The sequence below is a fragment of the Camelus bactrianus genome, chromosome 8 (genome assembly GCF_048773025.1).
Source record: "Camelus bactrianus isolate YW-2024 breed Bactrian camel chromosome 8, ASM4877302v1, whole genome shotgun sequence".
Classification (NCBI taxonomy): Eukaryota; Metazoa; Chordata; class Mammalia; order Artiodactyla; family Camelidae; genus Camelus; species Camelus bactrianus.
The window spans coordinates 3,713,963-3,729,304 of NC_133546.1; the positions used below are offsets into that span (position 1 = coordinate 3,713,963).

At 38.9% G+C, this 15,342-nt stretch overlaps 1 long non-coding RNA gene across 1 annotated transcript; it reads left to right on the top strand.

Annotated features, from left to right (window-relative positions):
• The first annotated feature begins 1,213 nt into the window (after nt 1–1,213).
• Nucleotides 1,214–5,564, top strand: LOC141578323 (uncharacterized). The gene is made up of 2 exons (XR_012508507.1): nt 1,214–1,581; nt 1,776–5,564. It is a non-coding gene; the product is annotated as an uncharacterized LOC141578323 (long non-coding RNA).
• Nucleotides 5,565–15,342: the final 9,778 nt, after the last annotated feature.

Sequence of the window (15,342 nt, forward strand, 5' to 3'; positions counted from 1 at the left end):
TTCAGACTTTGTGAGCACAAGTGTATTTTCACTTGGCTCCTTCTGTCAGGGAAAAGCCACTCAGAGGTCTCAACAGAAAGCTTAGGGTGTTTACAAGGCCCCTCCTCTTCCAATGGCTCTGAACTCCGCTTTTTGTCTCTCTAGTCCTGCGAGAAGGACGAAAGCTCTGCTCAGGTTTCTAGCTTCTAAGCAGCAGCTTTCTCTTTGGTTTCTCAACCACTGATCCTCGAGCGTTTTGGATCTGGAGGTGGCCTCGGAAGCAAAAGCGTTGGGGGGCACAGGTGCTGTGTGTGCTGGGGGCGGTGCTCTAACAGGAAGAGGAGGAGGAGCCGTGCAAGCAGGCAGGTGCACAGATGTGTCGGTGACCAACCAGATGGTTCCACTGACTACTCTATTCCCAATAAAGGAAGGGGAGATCATCAATGGGGAATGGGAGGGTAGAGTGGACACCAGATAAAGTGAGGGTTCAAGAGAGTTTGAACAGAAAGAATAAGGTTGAGAACCTGTAATCTTTAAAAGTCAGAAAATGCATTTAATACAAAAGACTGGTGAATTGCCAGAAAAGTTACCTAATTTTTGTAAGGCAGGTTTCTCACCTGCTTTATTTATCCAGCCCATCTTGAGGACTGATGTAGGCTCTGAAAAGCAATGTCTATAAAAAATCTTTAAAAAGCTGCAAAGTATTTTTTAAAATATTAAGGTAATAATAAAAATCATGATTAATAAAAGAAAAGTATGGGATTTGAGAAATGTCAAGGAAAATAGAATGGTGATCACACCTGAATTTTTATCATCTGCCTTGAGAGATATATGGAGACCTGACCCAGTACCCGTGTCTTGGGAGGAGCCAAATTTTCCGTGTTCAGTGACGACTCAGTGCGGGGCGGGGGGGGGGGGTCAAACCAGGGTCCTGCTGGTGTACCAGGAAAGGGGTTTGGACCCTAAGCACTTAGGTGTAATTTTAAGAGACCATCTGTTTACTAACTTACTTTTTGCAGTTAGAGCATCTGAACATTCTGCACCTCTGAAGCAGAGACAAGGTGAAAAAACAAGCGCTGAGATTCATTACTGTTATTATTGTTATTGTATGTTTTAATAAATGCGGACTCTCAATCCACTGTCCCCAGAGGGACTCTGCAATCACGAGGCATTCAGCCAAGCAGTCGTGTTTTATTCATGAGGCTGGTTTGTTTACGTTAAAAGAAACGGAAGCGCTGTTCCCGCCGCCTCCTGCACCCAGCCTCGCAGAGCAGCTGTGGCCTTTCAGTCCCGCTTCCCTGGCCCTTTCTCCTGGAGGCTGAAGGCGTCCGGCCCTTCCCTCACCGGCCGTCTGCGCCTCCCGCGCCCCGCTTGTGCGCGCCCTCGCTGCAGCGTGTCAGGAGCAGACGCGCTGACGCGCAGTTCGCCCTCGCTGAACACCCCCCTGGGTCCGGCTTCGCGCGCAACGGCGCTGCTGAGGGAGTCACGCGGGGCCTGGCTCTGCCGGTAGTTTCTCGGGGACAGGATCTGCCGCTGGGGCCGTGGAAGGGCCCGGGACTTCCTGACAGTTTCCAGTCACGTCCCTGGTACCCAGGCAGCAGGGTCAGTTAGCGCTTTCAGCAGTCAGTGTGCGTGGCTGGGGAAGGGCTGGTGGACGGGGAGGGGGGAAGGGGGAGGGGGAGGGGAGGGGGAGGGGGCGGCCTTCCCCGCTGGTAGTCGGTGAACTGACAGCTGCTGGGACGGTACTTACTGAGCACCTACAACCTGTGACGTTTGTGCTTCTGTGAAACCTCCAGTAACTCAGTGGAGTATAAAGGATGGTTACAGCCCATCAATAATTTTAATTACCTGAAGAAACAAGCCATGTGCACATAAAGCAGTTTTAATAATGAAAATTCACATCGTACAGAAGTTGATAGTTTGCAAAGGACATCAGTCTCATAGGAGCCTCGTAAAACTTCGGGAAGGTAAGTGACAGCGAGTTCCACAACCTCCACTCCAGGGGACTGAGAAACTGAGTCTCAGAGCTGCGCAGACCAGCAAGCGGCTGAGCGGGGGCTTCGGTTGCTTGTAGATGGTCATCCCCGCCCCCGGATTTGCGTGGCAGCGGGGTCAGTGCACCCCCAAAGCGGCACGTGCAGAGAGCCAGCCGTGGGACTGAGCTCGTGTCGGGCAGGAACTACTGTCTCCTGAGACTCAAAGCAACACAACTTTGTAAAAGGAGTTTGGACCTGAACTCAGAAGAGGGTGCGGGCGCAGGCTTGGGAGAAACAGAGAGGTTGGAGAGGATATTCTAATTCAGAACACTGCAGACCTGAGCTTTCACTCAAGGCGGTGCCACGTTCTCCATGAGGAGCTCAGGACTCAGCCCCCACGGAGCAGAGGTCTGGGTTCTGGGTGCAGTAGATACAAAATTGGGAAAGAATACAGGGGGCAAGTGGAGATAAGCAGACACTGGGAGTCGTTGCTGGGATAATCAGGGAGGCCGCACTGTCCAAAAGGTTTAGTTCTACTTATCGAAAGGCTCATTTCATTTAAACGTTTGGCAAAATCGTGGTTGATTTTATGGTGTCTTACACCAATCCTGATACATTGTTTCTATTTATAACTTTAGTTAAAAAATATTTTGAATCTTCACCCTAGTAGAGCTGTAACTGTAGTCAAATCTAAAAAAAACGGACCCCCTATTTCTCCATGTGTTTAGATTAGAAAGATGCAGCTGAGCCTTGCAACTGGCCCCATGCATTTTCCCTTCCACAATTTGGCAAAACTGTAGCAACCTCCCCTCAAACGCTGGCCTCTGTCCTTGTCCGAGCACAATGGAAGCTTTCACATTTCTGCCAAAAGGCTTATTCACAATTATGCAACCCTTTCTGGAAGCTTCCCACGGAAAGTCACACAGAGTGATGCAGGCACCCCGTTTGTCTGGGTTCCTGCCGAGAGGTAGCAATTTAACGAAAACAAGGAAGCCGGACCACATCGTGAGTCAGATTTTAACGTGCGAGCCCCGCATACTAAGTTGTTAACGACCCGCTCGTATCATTCACATTAATGAAAACGCGGTCAGTCTAACATTCTAAACGCACTTAATGTTAAAAGCACTCTTCATTCCCACACCGACCAGATTATGTGCTAGTTTTTATCTTTTTTTTCTTGAGCCTAAAATGATGGGTTAGGGAGAAATATGCTTCTTGTGCTTATACTGAAAAAAAAAAAAAAAAAGAGAATTCTTGCAAATAGCAATGAAATATCGTATTTCCACTCTAAAATATTTAACATTATTCAGAGGAATGTATTTAAATGAGACCAGCAATGAAGCATAAAATATTCCGTTCCCCAACACAGCAGCGCGCTCTCTCTTTGTTTTGGTAACTTCCTTCTAGAAGGTGCATTCAGATGAAAAGTTCAACCCCTTTAGATTTGCTGGCTGTTTACTTTAATTTATTTCAATAATCATGTAATTAGCTCATCACCTCTCGCACATTCACTATTTCCCTCCTAGGTACTTGTGTTGTTGACTTGAGGGACTTTATGAAGTTCTGTGTACAGAATTAATAAGTGGAATAATTTCTATCTTTGCTGTTCGCAAAAAGCCATTGTGACTCGGAACAGCTTTCTCCTCTGCAGTCGGGACACTGCGGGTGCTGCGGTCCTTGGCTGGTACTGCTTCCAGGAACCAATTTAGAATATAGTTCACTCTATTCTGTTACATTTTGATTTCTTAACCTGTAGATTTTGTATTTGAAGTCATTTCTAAGAAACTTCCTGTCAAGGATTTTAAATTACTAATCAAAGTCATGCTATGTAACACACAAACTGGTGCAGATTTGAGACTGAGAAAAAACAAGAGGCCGCTTTTGACATTTTTCTTGAAGAGATGACGACAAAAGTAAATAAGGAGTTCTACAATTGTAAATGAAAATAGACAAATTCTCTGTCTCCTTAGTACTCTCTCTCTTTCTCTGTCCTCCATCCCAGCTCCTTTTCTTCCTTCTTTTTTACATGTGAGAAGGTAAGCAGAAATGATTATCATGAAAATACTTCCGGAGACACACAAGGGAGCAAGCAGCTGTGCGGATTCAAAAAGGTGGATGAAGGGACAGGTGGATACTTCCTTTGAATGAGATGAGGATCTCAACAGGCAGAGGCAGTTTCCTAGAGAAGGGAGAGGGGGACTAAACAACTGTGCCCGTGGTTGAGGCTTTAGGCAATAAGATAATGTTATAATTGAGTCATAAGACTACTAAAGAATTTAGTGGGAAAAATGCATGTAGATTTACTAGGATTTTCCCCAAATCTGAGAAGTCAAACTAAGGAAGCACCAAGTAGTAGAAATAAAACTGAAACAGATTTCAGGTTAATTAAAAGAAGGACTTTGAAACAATCAAAACTTTTCTAAAAATGTAATATATTTCCTCAGCACTAACACTCTTTTCATGAATTGAGATGTTCAAATACAATTTATCATCATTTGCTGGGTTCATTTCAGAACAGACTCAGACATTAGCTATGTGATTAGACAAAATTATCTATAAGTTCTATTTTAATACTTAATCAATGGTTCTAAGCTTTCTTCTCTTTCTGTTTAATTTTTAGCTGTTAAAATAAACAGATACTATCTTTGCAAGTTTTAAAAGACAGATGAAAGGATGGTCCTGATTGCACTTCAATGAAGCACTTTGTAGCTTGGAACATGACAGATTGGTGATGCTTGTCTGGCTCAATAAACAAAGTAAAGAGACCACTTCTGAGAACTGCATTTAGACCCGTAATTACTGAAAACACAGATATGACAACTTTGCCAATATTTGATTTCCAAATTTGAGCAGATAATATTAGCGTGTTTTAATAGCTATAATGAGTGTATTCTGGTATGCTGATAAAAATAGAGGGAACAGGGCTTGAAATCAAGACAGGATTGAGATATGCATTAAAAATAACTGAGACAATTAAATGAGAAAGGTACACAGAATCCTGGTGCAGTGACTATCTCATTATTGTTATGACATTAATTTGATTATGACACCCCAAGCAGACGATCTTAATCTTCCTAATGCAAATAAAGAGGAAAAATTCCAATTCACATATCATTGTATTTTCATTTCTGTCCATTTGCACGTATCACTTCATTTTTATTTTGAGGCTTTCCCTTTGATCCAATGGCTTGTTTAGAAGTGTGTGTTTAATTTCCAAGTGTCCGAGATTTTCATGTTGTCTCTCTGTTACCAGTTTCCAGTTTGATTCCTTTATGGTAGGAGAACACACTCTATGTGGCTTGATTTCTGTTAAATGTGTTGAGGTTTGTTTTTATAAACCAGAATATGATCTATCTTGGTGAATGTTCCAGGGATGTTTGAAAAAAATGTATTTTCTGCTGTGGCTGAGTGGTGTTCTAGAAAGGTCCATTAGAACCTGTGGATTGCTGGTTATTCACAGACTATTGAAAACCTCCTCGTTAAACCTTTTTTAATGCTTTGTATTTTAGACAAATATTTTAAAGACCCATTATTTAACTTTCATTAAAAAAATGCAAGCTACATTGCATTCTGTATAGAAGTTTAATATAGTCTTAATTATAGTGTAGATTCCCACACAGGTCTCTCTCAAGCCTTTTCAAAGGCTTTTAGTGGTTGTTTAAAGGATTCCATTGTTGTGAACAAAGGATTCCATTATAAAATGGTAAAATAAGTGTAGAATTAGGAGATGCTAACACATTTCTTTACCACAGTATGCAGGCCCCCGCCTGAAGGCCCTAGAGAATAAGCCATGGGCTGAACTGATAAACAAGCTGTGAGAAATGTCACGTAGCTGGCTGGATAAGAGATGGCCTGCTTAATGAAGTTTTGTGACAAACTTTAAAACAATCTGTCCTTGATCATGTAACATCCTGTGCTTACTGCAGGAGCCTGGGAACCTGGCACCTGGGAACCGAAATGGCTTAAGATTATTAACATTGTTATAACTTAGATGGTATGTGAGGTTTCCTGCATGTCCTATATAAACCCTTTTATGAGAATCAATAAACAGAGTAGCCATCAGCTCTCTCCGCATACGGTGTGTATGTGCACATGATATCGCGACACCGACACAGTAACTTTTCCAAACCATTAACATGCTAATATTAACATTAATGTGAAGAGGTCGACTGAGGCTGTGTGTCTCCTGCCGTAGGGTCGGTAGCTTATCTCTCACTTGGGATGGGTCATTCCCTTACACCCAGTCTATCAGGTACCTAGAAATGGTATCAATGGGTCAATGGGCAACCTCCTTGCTTTTTATGAGGGGAGGAGATGGGGAGAGGATCTGAAAAGACAGACAGATGATAACAATGTCCATGCTGGGTGAAGGGCGTGGCCAGCATCTGCACATCATTGTTCCTTGGTAAGAAGAGCTGGCTGAACTCAAAGTTCGTGGATGCCACGTCATGTGGATCACCCCCAGGAGTCGTGCCCCCCCCCAGGTTCTCTGAAATGTCTTGCTCTTATCTGCCTATAACCTCCAGATGTCTTTCTCCTGTCCTGCCATCCAGAGGGCTCGCCTTCCCTGTCGATTGCAGCCGGCCAAGAACCAAACAGCAAGTTGCATGCTCTTGCTCCTTCTTTTTCGTTTTTGCTTCAAGTGTGACAAGTGGGAGGTTAGGAAAGGAATAAAAACATCACTGAGGCCTCACCTAGGCCTGTGAGAGCGGCTGCTGCCCTCCAGAGACCTATACTGTGTGAAGCTGTCTGCGTTCTGAGTGCATTTGACGCATTTGACAATGTAAAGGCCCGTAATTGCCACAGAGGTACCTCAGAATGAAGCAGCTCCAAACTCAGTGATGTGTAAGCGCCTCTTCTCCTGTTCCTGAATGTGCAGGTCGCTCGGCTGACCTAGGAAGTGCTCCTCCGGCTAAGCCCTACTTCAGGTGGCTGGTTTCCTCCACTTCGTTTCGGCTGTAACTGGCTCAGGTGTTTTATCCAGGTGTTTGCCTCTGGGCCTGGAGTGAAGATGCACCATCTCCCTGGGGTATGTCTTCCCAATTTAAGGGACCAGTGCAAGAGCAAAGCCATACTGCACAGCATCCAGGGCCTCTGCTCACATCACTTCCCCTCACATTTCATTGACCAAAGCAAGTGACATGACCAAGCACCTGGCTGGTCACATGTCACATGATGGGCCAGGGAGAAGGCGGTGACTATCTACTGGGCAATAATCTAAACTATCACATGAATCCAGAGCCCCTCCCTCTCCCTTTTCAGTACACATCTAATCTAACTTTTCTTATCATGTACAAACAATATATTTAAGGGAGACCAGAGGGAAAGAGATAATACACTTAAAATAGAGAGAGAAAGGGAATAACAAAGTTTCCTTATGACGGATATTGATTTAAAGGAGAGACAATAAATTTAGGGTAAATGATAGATGAAATAAAAACAAAATAGTTCGGTAGAGAATTAGGGCAAAGATAATGCTGTTCCAAAGTAAGTAAACAGAAGAGAGTAGTTGATCTGTTTTTCCCTTTGACTTGTCTTTTATTACGATGACTAGATTAGATTAGCTGATAGTGGGAAATCATAACGACATAGCAGTGAGAACGCCTTGTACATAAAGCTCATGTATGCCTGTCTTGCTCTCTGGGATGCAGTTGGGCTCATTTCTTTTCTTAACCGCCGTTAAGTTTATTTCTTAAACTGAAATTTGTTCCTTGTGTGTTCAATATTTGATTGGATTTACTGCCTGAGGAAAAATAGATTATAAAAATAACAGCTAGGTTGGAACTTTTTTAAATTGTGGAAAGCAGTTAATTTTTTCCATAAAAAGTAATAAATGGATTGATCAGATGGATGACTGAGTGCATGAATCTGCAAGTGTTATATATAATCTCTAAAGAGGGGTGGAGGGGCATTTTTAGTATAATAAATCCACAGTAACAAGCAAAAATAAATTGCTATTTGTGGCCCCCAATTATAAATAATTTCTGAAAAGTAAAAGGCAGCAAAAGGAGAGCCCTGCTGTGGAGGAGGGACAGCCCTTCGGCTGTTAGGTAGAGATGTGGGAAACAGCAGAGCTCCCTGGGCAGAAACCAGATTTTATAGCAATTGAGAGTAAAGATGTGTGTGCATAAAACAAAAGCTAACAAATATAAGAAATTATGTGTATGATTTTAATTGTTTCATAATTTTATGTCTATGAGCATATGAACATACCTAAAAAATTAAGAAGAGGTAAAACTTAAGTTTAGGGCCATAAATATAGTAGGAATTCTGTTAGGCTTTCTTTTTTGATGTAAAATCATACACTTTTATTTGAATATAAAATTGAAAATAGATGCATGGAGAAAAGGTCTGGAATAAGACATCCCTCAAACGAGTGAACTTAGCCTTGAGAAGTCCAGATGCAAGTTAACAGTTTCACTTCATCTATATTATATAACTTGTTAACAATGAGGTTGTCTTTGGGTATATTTCATGTAATTAAGAACACATATAAGAGAGTGAAAACTAACACAGATACAAGTCAATAGAAAAATACTTTGTAAATACAGAAAAAGAAAATGAGCTTCTAAATATCCCTACTGGTGACAAAGGATAAATATTTTGATATAATTCCTTGATTCTTTGCAGATTTTACATTATTCAGTTTGATATAAATATAAAGCAGAAAGTTGTTTTCCTTTTCTTTCTTTCTTTCTTTTTTTTTTTTTTACAATTCCCCCAACCACGCTCATTAATATATTTGTACCTATTATTTATTCAACACTTTCTGTTTGGCATGCCCTTTCCTAAAATTTATGCCTAATTCCAAATTTTATCTATTGAAATTTATGTTCAAAACTTAATCCACAATCTCTTTTGCAAATCAACCTATATACATTGATTTGTATATAATAAAAATATATGGTTTTAGCAGCAATTAATTTGTGTACCAATTATCTTGTCATTTAATTCTATTCTCTCTTGTCAATTCTTGTGTATGTGGAGCGTGCGTGTGTGTGTATGTGCATGTGTGTGGGTGTTCCCTTCACATGGAGGACAGTTACTCTTCTCAGAATTTTTTTTGAGTGTGTGTTGTAGATCCTACAAGGTACAGAGCAGACCATTCTTGATAAAACAAAAAGAAATGGAAGAGTTGGAGAGGTAAATAAAAGAGAAATGGGGGAAGAGAAGTTACTTTAATTTTTTTAAAAACTTTTATTGATTTATAATCATTTTACAATGTTGTGTCAAATTCCAGTATTCAGCACAATTTTTCAGTTATACATGAACATATATATATTCATTGTCACATTTTTTTCTCTGTGAGCTACCATAAGATCTTGTGTATATTTCCCTGTGTTATACAGTATAATCTTGTTTATCTATTCTACAATTTTGAAATCCCGTCTATCCCTTCCCACCCTCCGCCCCCTTGGCAACCACAAGTTTGTATTCTATGTCTGTGAGTCTATTTCTGTTTTGTATTTACGCTTTTTTTTGTTGTTGTTGTTTGTTTTTTGTTTTTGTTTTTGTTTTTCAGATTTCACATATGAGCGATCTCATATGGTATTTTTTTTCTCTTTCTGGCTTACTTCACTTAGAATGACATTCTCCAGGAACATCCATGTTGCTGCAAATGGTGTTATGTTGTTGGTTTTTATGGCTGAGTAGTATTCCATTGTATAAATATACCACATCTTCTTTATCCAGTCAGAGAGGTTACTTTAATTAAATAAGTAGGTCAACATGGCTGTTCATGAAAGTCTGAGGGCAGTGGAGTCAAAAATTATCTGCAGCATGTTTTCCAGATGAGACCTCCCATCCTCTATTGACCATGGAATCAAGGCCAAGGTAAACTGGCCCATTTGGAAAAGCTCTGGAGGTTATTCCCTCAGTCCCTCTCACTTCTCTTTCTGGCTTCCCTACAACCCTACTGAGGACCACTAATTTAATGAGGTAGCCGTACAAAGGAAGACTGGATACACAGTGGCAGGTAGGACACGTTGAGGAGACAGGGTTGCACTATTCCTTTTTTTTCACACTATAACAAAAAGCAAACACCTCTCCAGTGGGCTAATTGCCTGCAGGAATGTTATCAACCAACTTAATTTTTAAAGAAAATATAAAGTATCTATTTCTATCCAAAATGAAATTCCATGAAGAAAACGGTAATAAAAAGATAGCTAGATAATCTCTAAATACTTGAAAATGATACAACTCAATTCTAAGTAGCTCAGAGGTCAAATGAAAAATTACAAAACATTTAAATATTTAGAATAGAAGTGAAAACAGAATCTATCAAAAATATTAGGAAGGAAAGAGGGAATACCATTCCAGACAGTATAGAAATTAAAAGAATGAAATGAGAAAATTATAAACAACCTTATGTAAGTGAATTATATACAGACTTGAAAGAGACAAATTTTTTGAGAAACACACACTTTTAAAGTCTACTCAAAAAATTATACATAGAAAGCTAACCAGTATACCTTATACCTACTGAAAATGTAATATTGTAGTTAAGAAGCCTTCCCACAGGGCAAACTCAAGGACCAAGTGGCTCCCTGGTAAATTATACAGAACACTGAAGAAAAAAATAGTTAAAGTTATAAACAAAATTTTTAAGAAAATATAAAATGAATAGACACATTTCAGTTCATCTTTTAGGCCAGTATTACAGCAAGAGCAAATGAAGGACCCAGTAAGATAGAAAGAAAAAAAGAAACTACAGACCAATGTCTTTAAAAATACTATTAAAATATCCTAAATATAATTTTAACAAACAGACGCCAACAATATCATGACTACATGGAGTGTTTTTTCCCCAAAAAATGCAATACTGGTTTAACATTTAAAAACACGTTAATGGGGTTTCTGATACTTCGCATAAGGAGCTTGGAAGCTGCCACTCCTTTCAAACAAGTCAAAGGCTGAACAAATTGAAAAGTCTACAGCTCTTTTGGGCTCCCTAAGAGAGGGGAGGACACAGGGAAACTGGAAGGACAGACAGAATACATGGAGTCAAGGTTTCCCAGAGCAGAGCCTCAGGAGAGGAAATGCGGTGGGAACCCGTGCCAGGAGAGGAAACCTGAGCCATAACTGAGGGCTTGCTGGAAGTTCAGCGTCGACAACTGCGAGAGTGAAAAGCTGCAGCGGACCCAGTTACAGGGGAGCTCCTACAGTGCTGTGAGATTTACCTCCAGGGGCTCCACCACGTTCCCCTAGAAATATCTGAAAAACATCTCCTTCCAGGAGAAGAAGCAGAAAAGGAACCATTTTGGAAAATCCCAGAGCTCTCTGTTCTTAACCAGGCGTGCTCTCAGGGGAAACTAGTTCCCTGAGCTTAACCAGCTGCGGTACTGGAAGAGCCTAACCAGTCTGGAGGAGGAGAATACCCAGCTCCAGCGTACTCCAGCCGTGCTGCTCTGCCTCGGGCAGAGGGAGAGAAAACGGACAAACACTTGGGAAGTTACGTCAAGAGATACAGGCTCACTGAAAGACTAAGCCAAAATCTTAGGAAAATAGACTCCTTCCCCACCCAACACCTTGCTACCATCTTACTAAAGGTGAATATATGGTGTCTCTTTTACTCAGTTCATCATACATGGCTGTCAAGAACACATGACAAAGCAAACCAAAAGGCTAAACATTAGAAAAGACAGAACAAGCATCAGAACCAGATGTGGACGAGATGGTAGAATTATCAGACTGAGAATTTAAAATAAATATACAACTAGGATTAATGTGCTAAGGGATAAAGTGGACAGCATTCAATAACAGGTGGTCAATCTAAGCAGAAAGATGGAAATTTCTAAGAAAGAACAAACGGGAAATGCTAGCAATTAAAAAACTCTTAACAAAAATGAAGACTGCCTTTCATTGTCTTATTAGTAGACTGAGCACAACTGAGGAAAGATTCTCTAAACCAGAGGATGTATTGATAGAATTCTAAAAGACTGAAAAGCAAAAAGAACAAAGACTTAAGAAAAGAAGAAAATATACAAGGACTTTGGGACAGCAACAATAAGTGTAGCACACACGTAATGAGACTATCAGGAGGAGAAGAAAGAGAGACAGGAATAGAAGAAATACTTGAATTAATAATAACTGAAAATTTCTCCAAATTAATGATAGACATCCAACCACAGTTATGCCAGTAGGCATATTATTTTCAAATTAGATCATATCAAAGAAAAAGAGCGAATATTAAAAGAAATCAGAGAGAAAAACCACCTTATTGAGGAACAAAGATTAGAATTAGATTTGTCTTCTCAGAAATCATGGAAGTAAGAAGAAAGTGGAATACAATATTTGAAATGAGAAAAAAAATCAGTCTAGAATTCTGCACCATGCAAAATTGTCCTTCAAAAGTGAAGGTGAAATAAAAACTTTCTCAGACAAACAATATTTGAAGCAATTTATTACCAGTATACCTGCTTTGCAAAAAATATTAGAACATGCTCTTTAGAGAGAAGAAAAATAATGTATATCAGGAACTTTTACCTGCAGAAAGAAGAGCACTGAAGAAGGAATAAAGATAAAATTTTAAAAATTATTCTTAATTGATTGGACAGATAGCAATTTGTTCAAAATAATATATAAATGGCAAATTATAATATGAAGATGCTTCACATCTTATGTCTTCAGGCAAATGCAAATGAAACAACAATGAAATACGTACACACATCTGTCAGAACAGCTGAAATCCACAGCACTGGCAACTCTAAATGCTGGAGAGGAGATCAAACAATAATTGTTGGTGGGAATGCAAGATAGCACGGCCACTTTAGGAGACAGTTTGATAGATTCTTACGAAACAAAACAATCTTCTCATGTGATCCAGCAATCATACTCCTTGATATTTACCCAGAGAAATTGAAATTTTATGTCATACAAAACTGCATACAGTTGTTACAGCAGCTTATAACATTACTGCCAAAATTTGGAACCAAACAGGATGTTCTTCCAAATATCTTTTAATATCATTTAAAGAACTGAGAAAATGTCAAAGTAGCAAGAACAGAGATTAGATGGTGAGGCGTGGACAAAAACACTCAGTCCATTTTAAGAATTCTTTTTCTTTTAAGGACTGTTTTTTAGAATAGTTTTAGGTTTACAGCAACATTAAAGGAAAGTACAGAAATTTCACATACACCCCTCCCCACAGCATGCTCAACCTCCACTGTTTTCAGTGTCCCCCAGCAGGGTGGCACATTTGTTACAACTGATGAACCTACAGTGATGCAACGTAATTACCAAAAGTCTGTTGATTCCTTAGGGTTCCTTCTTAGTGTCGTACTTTCCATGGGTTTGGAAAAATGTATTCTAATATATGTCCATCATTATCTTATCATACAGAGCGTTTTCACTGCTCTAAGATTTTTCTATGTTCTATCAATTTATCTCTCACCCCCAACCGCTAACAACTACTCATCTTTTTTTTTTTTCCCCTGTTTCCATTGTTTTGCATTTTCTATAATGTCATATAATTGGAATCAAGAGTATGAAGGCTTTTCGGATTGGCTTCTTTTTGCTTCCAAGTTTGGCAATTATGAAAAAAGCTTCTATAAACACCCATGTTTAGAGAAGAACCCACGGTTGTTCTTCTTTATTCTAAAAATAAGAATCCATTATTTTTTTCTAATCATGAAAGAGCCACTTTTACAAAAACTGACTTTGGGTGCTTAGTGAATGGAGTTGCAAAGAGGACTTCTCAGATGATCACTGCAATGCCTGCCAATCCCGCTACTGGCTACTGTACAAAATTAATAAATACAGTTTCCTTTCTCAGAAGTTCACAGTAAAATTTTAATAGAAAATGTAAATGTTTAATGATTCAAATTTTCTGTTTGTTCTTTGTGTCTGTTTTAGTAAGTTTCGCTTTTCTTGCAACTTTCCTGTTTTTATCTATATTGCTGAATATGCTGAAAGAAAGTTATTCATAGTAATTTCTTTTTATTTTTTGATGCACATAGTAAATCTTTTATCCCTAATATTTGCACTTTAGGTACCTCTCTTTTTATCTTGTTAAGAATAGTTTGGCGTTTATCAATTTTGATGATCTATCCCCCCAAATGACTTTTGCTATGATAAGTTTTTCCTCTTGTTTCTCTGTATTCTGTGTCTTTGGTTTCTATTATCATCTTTATTATTTTCTTCTTTCAACTTAGATGAATTTTTTCTCTCTAGTTACATTATTTGCTGTCCTTCTATTTTCTAGCTTCTAAGAGTAGAAATTTAGATCATTGAATTTAGATGTTTATTCCTCTCAAATAGATGCATTTAACAGTCTACATTTCCCTGTGATCACTCCTTTAGTTATCTTGTCTTTTCATTTTAATTTTATTTGAGATATTTCATAGATTTTTATGCTTTCTTCTTTGACCCATTTATTAAGACTGTGTCATTTAATTTCCAAATATCTTATTTTATTGACTTCTCAGTTAATCACATTATAGTGACAGAACATACCCTATATGACAGAAATCTACTAAATTTATGGAGACATCATTTACGTGAAGGATATGCTCTGTCCTGGTGACAATACCACATGCATTTGAAAATAACGTATATTCGGCAGTTGTTGGGTATGATGTTCTATAATTAACAGCTCCTGTGTTTGATAGTGTTGTTCAAATAATACATTATGCCTTTCTATTTGTTTTGTCTACTTTTCTATCAACATCTGAGGGAGGGAAAATATTAACTTTTCACTGGAAAATATTTGTGATCTGTGACTATGTAACTATCTTGTTAACATATTTTGTCTCTCTGTATATGCACATTTGTGAGGCAATATATATACTCAGAATACATAAAACAATATATAAACACACTTTATATATATATTTAGTATATGTAATTTAGGTAATATTAATGAAAGAATTATTACAAAATCAACATTCAAAAATCAGTTGCATTTTTTTACACTAATGATGAATCAACAGAAAAAGAAGAAAACAACCCCCTTTAAAATAGCACCCAAAGTAGTAAAATACCTAGGAATAAATCTAACCAAGGAGGTGAAAGAATTATACACAGAAAACTATAAACCGTTGATGAAGGAAATTAAGACTTAAAAAAATGGAAAGATGTCCCATGCTCTTGGATTGGAAGAATCAATATTGTTAAAATGGTCACACTGCCCAAGGCAATCTATGGATTTAATGCAATCCCTATCAAATTATCCAGGACATATTTCACAGAACTCGAACAAATCATAATAAAATTCATATGGAACCTTCAAAGACATAGAAATGCCACAGCATTACTGAAGAAAAAGAAAGGGGCTGGAGGGATAACTCTCCCAGACTTCAGACAATACTACAGAGCTACAGTCATCAAGACAGCATGGTATTGGTACAAAAACAGACATATGGACCAATGGAACAGAATAGAGAGCCCA